The sequence below is a fragment of the Misgurnus anguillicaudatus genome, chromosome 22 (genome assembly GCF_027580225.2).
Source record: "Misgurnus anguillicaudatus chromosome 22, ASM2758022v2, whole genome shotgun sequence".
NCBI lineage: Eukaryota > Metazoa > Chordata > Actinopteri > Cypriniformes > Cobitidae > Misgurnus > Misgurnus anguillicaudatus.
In genome coordinates, this window is record NC_073358.2 from 893,190 (window position 1) to 906,751 (window position 13,562).

General features: G+C 37.3%; 1 protein-coding gene across 1 annotated transcript in view; it reads left to right on the forward strand.

Annotated features, from left to right (window-relative positions):
• Positions 1 to 906: 906 nt before the first annotated feature.
• brinp1 (bone morphogenetic protein/retinoic acid inducible neural-specific 1) overlaps positions 907 to 13,562 on the forward strand; it is a 115,922-nt gene continuing 103,266 nt past the window's right edge. Inside the window, exon 1 of the mRNA XM_055200289.2 lies at positions 907 to 1,175. The gene's annotated coding sequence lies outside the window, so the exon portion shown is untranslated. The remainder of the gene's footprint in view (positions 1,176 to 13,562) is intronic.

Here is a 13,562-nt window from a genome sequence, read left to right on the forward strand (position 1 = left end):
CATTGACATTAAGGTATAGATAAGAGTATAAACATTTTAGAGTAGATCTAAGAATCCAGCATTAGAAGAAGATCATGAAAGGATCTGCAGAAGCTCTCTGAACTCCAGTGAGAGCAATCTGTCTGTAATCATATGACAGATTGGGCTAATTAGAAATTAGGATGGATTGGAAATGATATGCATGCTAAACCAGCGGTGAACTGTCATACGTGGGTTGTCAGTGTTTTTAACCCGTTAAGCACACACACACGTTCTGCCGCTCACAGTGTGTTATCATGTCATACGGTTGAGTTATAAATGCTTTTGTATGATCCACGCTGTCTATAATCATTTGTGATCTCGGCAGACAGATAAATGTGGTTATCTGAGATGTTAAAAATCTGACAGCTGAATGTATACCTAACGTACTGAAAGACAGATGAGGTCTGGGTGAAAATTGGCTGTGAAAATGGACCATAAATTATGTCTTTATTTGCATTTTGACCAAAAGCTAATATATACTACAGTAAAAGTTAAGTTTACCTCGTTATTCTTGAATTACTTCTGCAGTGTATAGTTTACATGGAGTGCATCTCTCATTTAATCTAATATTACAATATGCACTTTTCAAAAAGTGTGATGCAAAATATTATGATAAATGTTTTTGTCTCATTACATACAATATTGTTCAAAACATATACATGCAATTTAAAATAATAAACACGATTATTTTAGTGGTTATAAATTGGGAATTGTTAAAAATGTAAAAAATGTACTTACACTGCATATACTGTACAATACCAGTAGTTAATAAGTTTAATAAGATCAGTTATTAAAAATACCTTTATTAAACTCTCTCTCTCTCTCTCTCTCTCTGCTCTAAACAACCCCTCCCCTTTCTGTCTGCCATCACCTCCCCTCCAGTGATGCTCAGCTCGACTCGCGCCTCCTCCTCGCTTCTCTCCTCAGCACCAGACGGACTCCTCTCTCTTTTTCCCTCTGACTCTCTCTCTATCTCTGTCGGATATTTTCTCCTCTGATGCCGTCCAGCTCACCGAATCACCGGATTTCTCTCTCTCTGGAGTATGAGAGGCACTGAGAGTCAGAAGCAGCACCATGATGCCCGCCACCGGACCCGCAGCTTCAGCACAACTTTAACGCGTCACGTTCCCGACACACGGGAGGATCCGTTTCAGGTGAGTCGGGATCTCCGGGATCAATGAGCTTGTGTGTACCGAGAGGTTCTGATGGAGCTTTGTGTGATTGCGATGGCACGTTGGGTTTACGCGCAAGAGGTTTGCTGAAGGATTTCAAACAGTTTGCGCGTTCATGTGGAGGTTCGGAGCTGGACTGCAGATGCTCAGCATTTGAATAAAGATACGGATGAATGGGGAGAACTGCATTGTGTGTGCGTGTGTGTGCGCGCGCGCGTGCGTGTGTGTTTAGTCCATGCGTCTCTCATTTAGTCTCTTCACCTTTAATATGCAGGAGAAACTCTCGTGCATTCAAGTTTGGATGTGAATTGATCAGGGCTGGCGTATGTTTGTGTGTGTTGTGATGTTTTCATGTCTTGCTCAGTCAACTTACAGTCTAAATGCCCACAATTCACAAATGAAGTCCAGATCTGAGAAGGACCATATGTGTTAAGAGAGACCGAATGAATCATGCTGACATTTCTGTACTGACAACACAATGAAAAGAGAAAGAGAGAGAACAAGAAACACACACAGATAGGCTCAGATCTAATATCAGGGTTGTGTACAGTACGTAAGCACATTTGCACATTTCTTGCTGCAATTGCAAAGTCAACACACATCACTGCAGTATACAGAAAATAAGCCTGGATTAAGGCCTGCAGGAGACCTGGAGTTTGATGCAGAGGTTTTCACATTAATGTCTATGTTAGAGAGGAACTGGTTTTGCTGGTGATAAGATGGCAACTGGTCGTGAGCGTGGCACAAACGGCACATTGAGGGCATCGAGACGCTACGAGCTGGAGGTGAAGTTGTGGGAATGTGTTGCTCACGGCTGACTGTTGGGGGAGCTCTCGCACTTTTGTGCTTCGTGTCAAATTTGACTTTGAAGCTTTTGGTAATTGAGTGATTATGATGGACACAAAGCAAATGGCGGAGGCACTGCAGAGAGTTCGAAAGAGTTTTTCCGGGATGTGTCCCATTACTGGTGCGCCGAATCAAAAATGGGTCGATATGCACTTTTCATCTGCTCGTATTATGCAGAATTGTGATGTCCTGTCAATTTTAATAATCGGCCCACGGGAAGCTCTTAGCTGACGTTTTGCGAAATCCGGTTGGACCGGAACCGCTGCTGTAACAGGCGGGCACGCTTCCCCCGGTTCTAATTAGATTTGTGTTTTAACATTACCAGAAATGTAATCTGTTTGCTGCATTATTTCCTAGCAATGCAATTAATGCATTTTTTATTTGCTCTCTCTCTCTCTCTCTCTCTCTCAGAATAAATGCACACTAGCCTAAATTCACATTAATATCTAATTACCCATGAGCACAAACAAGCTGCACTTGTGACCGTTTTAAAATGTCAACAGAAGCCCGAGGCAAAGAACTGCGACTCAGTGCCACCTACCCCACACAAACCAGTCGTTCATAGGAGCGCAGGTGCATAGCGTTGGACTGCGCACCTGCGTGATTGACTGACTGATACCTGCTCCTCACCATCACTGACACTGTAAATATAAAAGAGCAGAGAGAGGTACTCTTTCTAATCTCAATTTTCACAACAGACGTGAAGCAGTGAAGTGTTGGTCCGCATGCAGGCCACGACTGCGAGTCTGCTTTGGCAGAGGGAATAATGAGCACTGTCTCATACTGGCAGAAGTGCCATTGGCTGTGATGTGAACGGGTGCAGCTGGAGATCTTGGCGTTCTGATCCTCAGGAAGAAGGACTTCTGATGTTCTGTCAACGTATTGTGTGTTGATCGTTAGCATCATAAAAATGACAAAGCCATATCTTATACTTTATTTATTTGATGTGTTGTTGTGTTTGTTAGGATGCAGGGATGAGCGGGGTTCAGACTCTTTACTCTAGTAAATGTTAATCAGGGCAGGTTTATTTCTGTACACACTATAGACAAAACAAGAAGTCTGAAACAATTGTTACATGTTTTCACTGCTGTTGGCCGGGAAAGAATAGAGTTTGTTTAAACATTGACCTTAATAGTGGGGCATTTGGTCACGTTTAATGGGGGTAAGTTATCATGCTGGAACCTGCCTATAATAGACTATACTGTATGACTTCAACTGATTAGACTTTGAGGAAACCAACAAATAAATGTATGTTATAAAAGTAATAAAAAAAAGTTTGTGTTTGCATTGTATATTTGTGTGTGTACACTCTAAAGGGGGTTGCGCTGCGTCGAGTCACGTCTAGGACAACTAGGAGGTATTGTAAACCGGAAGTGCACATTAAATAACGCGAGCTTCGTCAGATAGCGTGTATTTCAAAATGCAAATATACGTTAGCAGCCAATGTTAGTTGTTAATGATTTGGGACAAATATGATGTTATTTAATGTTAAACTATGTGTGTGGCGCGACAGGAATTTGAGCAACTTCCTAAGTCAAAGCTGGGCGGCGTGGACAGGCGCCACCTGGTGGCGCCGGTGTGCGTATACTCATATAAAGCAATGTGTTCGATTTTTTTAGCTGCGCGGCAGGTGTGCGATCTACTTACGAAAGAATGTGTTAATTTTTTGCACATTTTTTGTGTTATGCTTTTAACACATTATGCATCATTTTGTGTTCAAATAAAACACAAGTTGTGTTAAAAGTAACACAAAATGTGTTGTTTCACTAATAACACAGAGATGTGTGGATTCTCGGACAACTGAAATATATAAAAATCTCTCTCTCTTTTAGTATTATTAGTATTTATATACTAATAATTACACACAGTGCACACACATATATTATGCAAAAACAAACTTTTATTTCATATGCGATTAATCTATTGACAGCCCTAAAAAAAAAAAAAAAAAAAAAAACAAGTGATGGAATGACATTATGAGAAACTGCACAGCAAAAAATGATTTTCAACAAAAAAATCTTAGTATTTTTGTCTTGTTTTCTGTAGAAATATCTAAAAATTCTTAAATTAAAATGCTTTTCTTGATGAGCAAAACGACCCAAGAAAATAAGTCTAGTTTTAGACCAAAAATATAAAATTGAAGTGATTTTATGCATAAAACAAGCAAAAAAATCTGCCAGTGGGGTAAACAAATTTTTCTTGAATTTTTCTTGAATTTAGTGTTTAAGAAAAATGTTCAAGATTTTTTTTGGTAACCCCATTGGCAGATTTCTTTTGTTTGTTTTATCCACAAATCACTTAAATTTAAAAATTTTGGTCTAAAAACTAGACTTATTTTCCTAGGTCATTTTGCTCATCAAGAAAAGCATTTTAATTGAAGAATTTTTGGATATTTTTACTGAAAACAAGACAAAAATACTAAGTAAGAAAGTCATTTTTGCAGTGCATTTGTGATTTTGCAGTCGATTCTTGTTTAAATGTGTTTAACAGCTTGAGATCCACCATAATGAATTAAATGAGTAATACAGCAACAACATATAAACCCACATATAAGCAATTAGATTTCTGACTCAAAATCAATATAGCTCTTGTGACATCTAGTTCTTCTTCAATATGCAAAATATAAGACTTTGCAAATGAGTTTGATCACTATTGAAAGTCTCTCCTGATTCAGTGCTAAAACCTTGAGCCCTTTTATTGTCAGCGTAATGTCATCATAACTCCTGACATCACAGCAGAGCCCCTGATGTCATTACAGCATCACAGTGCCGAAGGTCTCCGGTGTTCTGATTAATTCAAGACTTTAAGCAGATAATACCACCACTTCTCTCTCTGGAATATAATAATTGCCAAGCCTGGTAAAAAGTCAATCTCAGGCTTTTGGCGATTTGAGCGATCTCCAAACACCTTGTGTTAACAGAAATTAGCCAACTTCTAAAATGAGCCCTCTGATAATAATCCTGCTATGCTAATATGAAATCTACACAGGAGCGCTAAAGGAATATCACCGGATCAATTGATGAAGCTCGCAGGATTCCTCTCAGCCTCGTAACATGAATAGAGAGAGAGAGAGCCTGCAGTGACATCATAAAATAAGAGATATACGAGACTCAGTGTAGACGGATCTATACGTTAGGTTTCATCATTGACGTTTTGAATGGTTATTACCGTGCTGTAGTTACGTGACCTGGACCTGTAATGTCATATGATATTAGGTCAGCAAACATATGCACATCAGATCGATCCACTTTATGGACTTCCACGACGTACAGCTGTGTTTCTCAACCAGACGGTCATGCATGTCTGTGGACATTGGGACAAAACATGATGCTAATGATTAATACATTTATATGATCGTGCAAATAGTTAGGATAACAGAATAAATAGAAATCAACATTTAAATGTATTTATTTAGTCACTCTTGTTTTGAATATTACAAACTTTATCTATTTTGCATACAGTTTTTTATATGGAATGAGATTTAGGAATGTTTCCAGTAAAAAACGCTGTGTTTGAGTTATTTTTTACTGTGCAAGAAAACACGTGAAGTCATTTATAATGAAGCAGAATGCTGCAGGTCTAACCAAGGTCATGCAAGAGTCCCATTTACTTGAATAGGGAAAGACAGAAATCTTTGCTAAAATCACAATTAAACAACATATTTATGACCAACAATTAGACAACTGTAAAATCATTTGTGTTTCTTTAGCTCAATTTGAATTTTAAAACACTTTTATTTAATGTGGTTTCATTGAGCTCACAGAGTGTCATCATCAGCCTTTATTGAGTGATGATTGGTTCTTTTAATTGGAAGGCGGGGCTTGCATTTCACCCCATTTATAGTACTAGCAGTCTTGTTATATCTTTAAATGCATGCTTGCCAGTGGTTTGCATCTTCATATACTGTAGTAGCATATCAGAATAACTGCTGTTCTATTGGATTTTGAAGATGAAAGTCAATTTAAAGGTGATAATGAAATGTCTTGTGGTCTGTAGGGGCTGTGCTCTTTATTGTTTTTGATAATTGCCTGTTTAGATTTTCTTTATAGCCCATCTACATTTTTATGATCTCCTCATCATTTCATGACAGTAGGTGGTTGCCTTGCTTGGATTATCGTATTACATCTAAAATCTTCCTGCGACGATAGAAAAAAAATGGCTGAAATGTATCTGTTCACATTTTAAAAGCCTGTGAGACTTGTAACTAGATTGCTCTGAGCATAGTGAGGTTTTCATTAGACTATTAAATATATTAGCCATTATGAAAGTCTACTCTATGACTGCTATATTTCCCCTGTCTTCAGTTTCATGTTTAATAACATCTCAAACATATATGAATCAGAGATGCTGAGTATAAACTACAAACCAGAGCTCAGTTTGTTAAGGTTTATTTAGGAGGTTTAATGAGAGCTGATATAAAGACTACATCTGTTTCCCTTCATATTTGTGAATAAACATTACTCTGTTAGTGTTGTTTGTAAGCAAACACTGTCTTTTAGCACCCGACTCACTCCACGTGTAAATCAGATGATGTAACAAACATGACCAAAGGATTTTATCATCTTGCAGAAACAATTTCACAATTAATGTAAGTGTCATGATGACAACAACAAAATATAAAAGTAAAATTATAAAACGGGCAGTTCTGGTTCTTCATTCTGATTGGTTGAAACGTGTTCTAAGCCGTGATAAAATACCTACGGTTCAGACCGCATTACATAAGTATCACTGCGCCACTGTTGCTGCATACTGAATTATGAAAATAAACACCACACTCTTTAATCATATTTTTAAGTTGTATACAATTACACAATTATGGCGATATCCAGATAAATTTGAACAAATATTGTTGAGTCATCTCGTCAATAAAGAGAAAACATTCCCTGAGGAGTTTCTAACTCAAATGCATATTTCCGCTATCCACTGGGTGGCGAAGTTACCCAACTTAAACACTGATGCATTCACTCAACACTAAAAACAGCGTGTAACAGGCTCTGAATCTGATCTCTTACTAAAGTTATTCACAAAAATGGAATTATCTCTGCTTTTATCTTAGGTGATAAGAGAACAAATAAAGGTAGGATGAAACAGGTTTTTTTGTTATTTGAAAGCGGATGATCTGTTCTTTCATTTGATATTTTATGTTTATTTAAAGAAGATAATTTTTCTGTAAGGCATTAAACTAAAACTGGGTGGCAACTTAAAAAAAAAAAAAAAACGCTGACGGGGAAAGTGTTAAGCATGCTTCCAAGCATTTGATTATCACAAAATGGAGGATATAAATGTTAATGTATATTTTAGACGAATGTTGATTTATAAAATAAACACCACAGTCTTAAATTATATTTTCATTGTGTCTTTGCTGCGTCTGTGTTGGTTGTGAACTGCGCTCTGTTTCAGTCACACTTGATTCTGAGGAACTACTTTGTTTGGCGGAAGAGTAATATTTGTACTAATATAATTACAACTTATTTGTGTTTTATTTTATAAAATCCCGCTAACCTTATGCATTTCAAGTAACCGTTTTAAACTCAATAACCTCCGCGAAGCAGTGGGGTTAAAGTGCATTTTATAACAGCTAAGGGGGTTTAGGCACTCACACCTAACAACGCCCCTTAGCTGTTATAAAATGCACTGGTAACCCACTGCTTCTTGGGGCTTATTGCTTTAATAAATAATGTAAAAACTAATGAATCTGCATGCATTAATTGATCATAAGTTATGTACAAACTAAGATACATTTATTTATTGAGATCTATCTTTAATGTGTTCAATGCAAACATCTGCAAAATCACTGGGCACAATGTAACTGAAATGATCATTGCAGAAAATGACTTAGTATTGTTGTCATGTTTTAAGGACAAATATCTAAAAAATCTTAAATTAAGATGCTTTTTCTTGATAAGCAAAACAACCCAAGAAAAAAAGTCTAGTTTTTAGACCAAAAATATCAAATTAAGTGATTTTGTGCTTAAAACAAAAAAATCTTGAACATTTTTTAAACACTTAATTCAAGAATTTTTTTTGCTTGTTTTATGCACAAAATCACTTAAATTTGATATTTTTGGTCTAAAAACTAGACTTATTTTCTTAGGTTGTTTTGCTCATCAAGAAAAAGCATCTTAATTTAAGATTTTTTAGATATTTTTTAATGAAAACAAGACAAAAATACTAAGACTTTTAAGAATACTAAAACATTTTTTGCAGTGTGGGGTAAGAAAAAATCTCTAACTTTTTTCTTAAACACTTACTTAAAAAAAATCAAGATTTTTTTTCTTTTCTAAAAACTAGACTTATTCTCTTAGGTCATTTTGCTCATAAAAAATCCTCTTGATTTAGATATTTGTACTGAAAATAAGACAAAAATACTGAGTAAGAAAGTAATTTTTTGCAGTGTAGTTGAGTTATTATATTAAAATATCACAATAATGGCTTTAAAGTGCTGTTGTATGAAAGCAATACACAACCGTGTTTTTGAACTAAATATCAGCATGGTTTTGTGGCTCAATGTTCACTTCAACAGTGCTTTTGTTCCTGCGATATTACCGCAACATTCATAAACCAATAGATTTTAAACTTTAAGAGTGGCGTCGGGGCGAGCGTTTAAGATTGCTCTTTTATGTAAATCTGACTGCTGTAAGTTTTGATTGCAGTGCTCATGGAGAGAAGTGTGTGGCCCCACAGAGAGGGAGGTGACCGACCGGGTGCCCGCCGTTTTCGTCTGATCTTCGTAAATTATTAAAAGCCGCGGTCATTTACGGTGATTAACCTCAATACTTTATACAATTATGTAATTAAAGGCCTGGATGAAAGCGTACCCGTAGGCTTTGCCGCAGTGTTGCGGCCCTCCGACCGCTCGGACGATAGAGGAAACACCGATGAGAGGGCACCCGCTCGCGCCCGCGTTCGTTTGAGGTCCACCGGCTGCCTCGCTGTCGTCAGTGCCAACGGACGCCGCTGGGATTATTAATAAACAATGGCAACCTGTAGGGGGAGAGGAGGTGGATGTTTGTTTGCCAGCTGGCTTCAGCTCACCTCAGTGTCAAAGTCTTTCCCGAATGAAGGTGCGAAGCTGTGCCAGCGTGCTGGAAAGAGAAAGATCACGCAGAAGAGGATACACGTGTGGGATTAAATCATTTCCCAGCTCTCTTAATTTTGAGATCTTCCTCGCTTTTAAGGATTATAAAGACAAACTAATCTTCAGATAGAGATGACGTCCGTTTTCACCATAAGCCAACTTGAGCCTTATGGAAATCTCTGGAGTGAGCACAGATTCGATTGGTGCAAGCAGAGACTTTTAAAGGGTCAGAATCTAAATGGGTGTTCAATGCTTACACGCTCATTGATAATCACATCACAGCGTGTTTGTGTTGAACTCAACATCGGCGCTGGTGGTCGTCTCTCTTCTTTAAAAATGAACAACGGTCACCACAAATGTCAGCGAAGACGCCTCTTAAAGTGAAGAGGTGTGAAATAATTGTCAGTTGTGTAATTGATCAAACCTCACAGCTCTGATAATGAGAAATCTGTGCATCTGAATGTTAATGGTTTTCTCTTGGCGCTCTCTTATTATCCCGCTGGCAGGGTCGGTTGGAGACGCTGAGCCGGTTGTGTAATGTAGCAGAAAGAAGAGCCGTGACTCAGCATAATAAAGCAGCGTCAAGTGTTCTCCTCACAAAAAACCTCTACAATTACTTTCTGACTGACAGACCTTCCACTGAGATTTACATTTAGCCATAAAGTCAGGCAGAATTCTAATTGAGACTTAAGAGAGGCTGTTCTGAGATCAGAGGTTATTGTGAGAAGTCTTATCAAGGAAAGAAAAGAGATTAAAACAAAAGCAGTCCTGGTCTTTCTGAACCAGACGTCCGCTCCCTCTTTCATCAGTTTCTTTAGAGAGATGCTTTATGTGCTTGAAATCTCTGGACCAGGGCTCTCCAAAACAATATGGAGGGCTACTTTTATATAAAGTCTACTCAAAACCTTTTTATTTTACTTGTTGATGTTTTTTATCATTGTTTAAAATGTTAACATACATAAAAGAAGCCAAGCTAAAATAAAAATAGTAGTGCTGGGCAAAAATTCATCGCGATTAATCGCATACAAAATAAAAGTGATTTTTTTTGCATAATATATGAGTGTGTGCTGTGTGTAACACATGCGCACGCACGCACACACACACACGCATGCACACACACACACACACACACATATTTATGCGTGTATTTTAGAAACATTTACATGTTTATATATTTATTTTTATGTATTCCATATGATATATAAATTATACAATTTCATATAAATAAAAAAATTCTGAAATGAATATACATAAATATACATAATAATTACACACAGTACACACACATATATTATGCAAAATTAAAAATAAAAACTTTTATTTTGTATGCGATTAATCGCGATTAATCTTTGCCAAGCACTAAAAATATGTAATAAATAAATATTAAAATTGAGGCTATTAATAGAATATGCTTTGGCGGGCAACTCACAGACTGCATGCGGGCAACCTGGTGCCTATGATGTATATCAGTGAACACAGATTGTATATTGCAGAGCATCATAACATTAAATGCATATGGAGCTATTTCAGACATGGGTCCACTTAGATCTGAAAACCCAAGGTCCGACCCGAGACTCGACCGGGTTTGGGTCTAAAAGTTTCACTAGTTGTGAACACAGGTCGAGTATAATATTAGCAGTCTCAGGTCTCAGGTAATTTAAAATGAATGTGTTTTTGCCGAACAGACTCGAGAAGACACAAACTATCTTGTGTATGTGCATCGAGTCCTTTTCCAACCGCCTCTGTTCACCAAGAGCGCTTGTGACATCATGTGGCTGGCGGTAGGTTAATTTTGTTGAGACAGACCTGTCAATCAATTTTAAATGCTCACTGTAGATTACCTTGCTGTCTTCGTCAGAAAACAAATGAAAATAAATGAAGCGGCAGCCAAATTGTTTGCGAGGCCACCGGGGTTTCTTTCTGTCTGACTGATGCTCGCGGGGCTGCAGACTGCACACACGTCAGTGCCGTTTACATTCAGGTACAGTCGGGTTGAAAACAATTGCCACTGGGTCGGACTCGTGTCTAATTTTGTAGGGCTTGTCTCGGGTCTGGTCTTTCTTAAAAAAAAATATGCATGCCGGGTTCGGGTAAAAAGTGGTTCGGGTTATACATTTCTTTGGACCCAAAAAGACCTCTACTTTATATACACTACTTTTTGAATGTGTAATGTTTTTTTTTACTTTGTGGGGGCTTGATTGTATAAATCTCTGTCCACTTTTGTTCACTGTAAAAAAATTCAGTAGAAATTACAATGTTATTGCAGCTGGGTTGCCGGTAATTTACTGTACCGTAGATTTACATTTATGTTATTTACTGGCAAGAGTTTGTTCAAAGTTAAATAAATTTTAAATATTAACAAGTCTTTATCTTTACAGAATAAAACTATACAATAACAGCCTCATGCAAAGCATTCTGGGAACCAGAAGTCATCATCAACCTTTTTCAGTTTTTTGCTTCAGATTTTGTTTCCCAGAATGTTTTGCTTGATGCTGTTTTTTAGTTTTACTCTATAAAGACAAATACTTGTAAATGTTTAATGTTCATTTAACTTTGAACAAAATGTTGTCAGTTAAAAACATAAATTTAAATCTACGGTAAATTACCGGCAACCCAGCTGCAATTTCTACAGAATTTTTTTACAGTGTTGTATAATAATAATGAGCAATGTAATATGTTTAATGCCAAAAAAAATCATTGATTTGAAGCAACATGAGGAAGTGAACTACACCTTTAAATACACATGAGAAATATTTGAAAATCATGAATAATATAAAAGAAGTGTAAGAAGTGTTGACCTCAGGTTGGTTCACTTTTTCTGGCCTTTGTATAAGCCCTTGATTTGACTCCATTGTGGTTCAGCAGCTTTTAAGCCGTTCCCAGACAAGCTTCAAAGTGCAGGAGACGACGCTTCGGAGGACATCGTCCGTATCGTCTGTTTTCCTAAACTAAAGTGCAATATCAGCTCCGAGAGAGGCAGAGAGAAAATAAAAAGCTTTCGATTCGACCCGCTGGGACCGAAACCGTGACGCTCAACAGCCCGGCTGAGACGAGACTACTGCAGCGTGCTTGATTTCTCCATAATTACCCTGAGTATTTTTGCCCTCTGTTTCTGCCCCGGCCTCCGTCGAACGGAGAAGCTATTCTTTAATGTTGTCACTTCTCAGGACTATGTAAGTGGGGTGTGGAAGTACCTATTAGAGGAGGGAAATTGCACAGGCCGTCCCTTTGGCCCTTCTGGACGCTTTGAGAAATGAAGAAAGAGAGGTCGCGAGGGAGAGAATTGTAGGACTTGAAACACGAAGACGCTGTGGTGCAGAGCGCCAGACGGTACGCGTGGACCGCAATCTTCAGAATGTAATAAAAGTAAGACGGTATTAAAGCAAAAAATCATTTTCTTGCTTTCATTTTTTTCCCTTTTTTCATTGCAGTTTTTGCGTTTTGTTTTCCAGTACAGCGGTCTGCCTTAAACCTTGAATTAGATTTCTTTTTTTACCCGGCTGGCACATAGATTTTCATTCCATGCATGAATCTTTTGCTAAAACAAGAAGAAAAACTACAACTGAAAACTAAATAGAACCAAAAAGGAAAAAGTGCAACAAAAATCTGTATTTTCTTTATTTTTAATCTAGTAGAAGAAAATGTACAGTAAATCCAGATTTCTATTACAATGTGTAGTCCTGATGCACTGTACTTTTCTATTAGTGCACACTGTAATGGATTATATAATAGATACTGAGATGGACACGCTCACTTAACACTTTATAAATGTTGTTAGGTCCACAGTCATTGTGCCAAAACATTTTCACTTTACAAGCTGAACATGAACTCCAAGCCAAGAGAAGCTTTATAGAGCATCAAAGACAGCCTGCGAGCTTCTGTATCATTACACCCAACTTTAATGTGCTGGATTACATTTCTGCCAGATAAAATCATTTCTTTTATTCCAGTTTAATGTGCATAGTGAACTGTAAGTAATGCATTAGTTGAGATGAGTAAACACTGAGACTCACATCATTGATAAGGTGAACCATTGTATACAGTAATTGTTGGAACCAATGACCCGCATGCGTTTAGCCGGGATGAAATCTTACGATCAATGGCAGAGGGTGGGGTGTTTGGGAAACCTATAACAAAATTGTATTTATTCTAACTAGTTTTTGAAGCAATGTAAGCTTTATAATGCAAGATGACATTCTGGTCAAAAGCTATCTTGTCAATTAAGAGAAATATGTAAAAAAAAAAAAACGTGTTCCTAAAGAGGTTTTATGTTAATCTGTAATAATGTGATTGTCCACTAGATGGCAAACCTACCCAATTTATAAAAAAAACTGAAGCAAAAAAATGATTTACTAATTTTAAACTCTGTGTATGTTTTGATAATCGTTCTGAATCTGATTTCTAACAAAATTCCTTCACAAAAAATGCAATTATTTCGGCTTTTT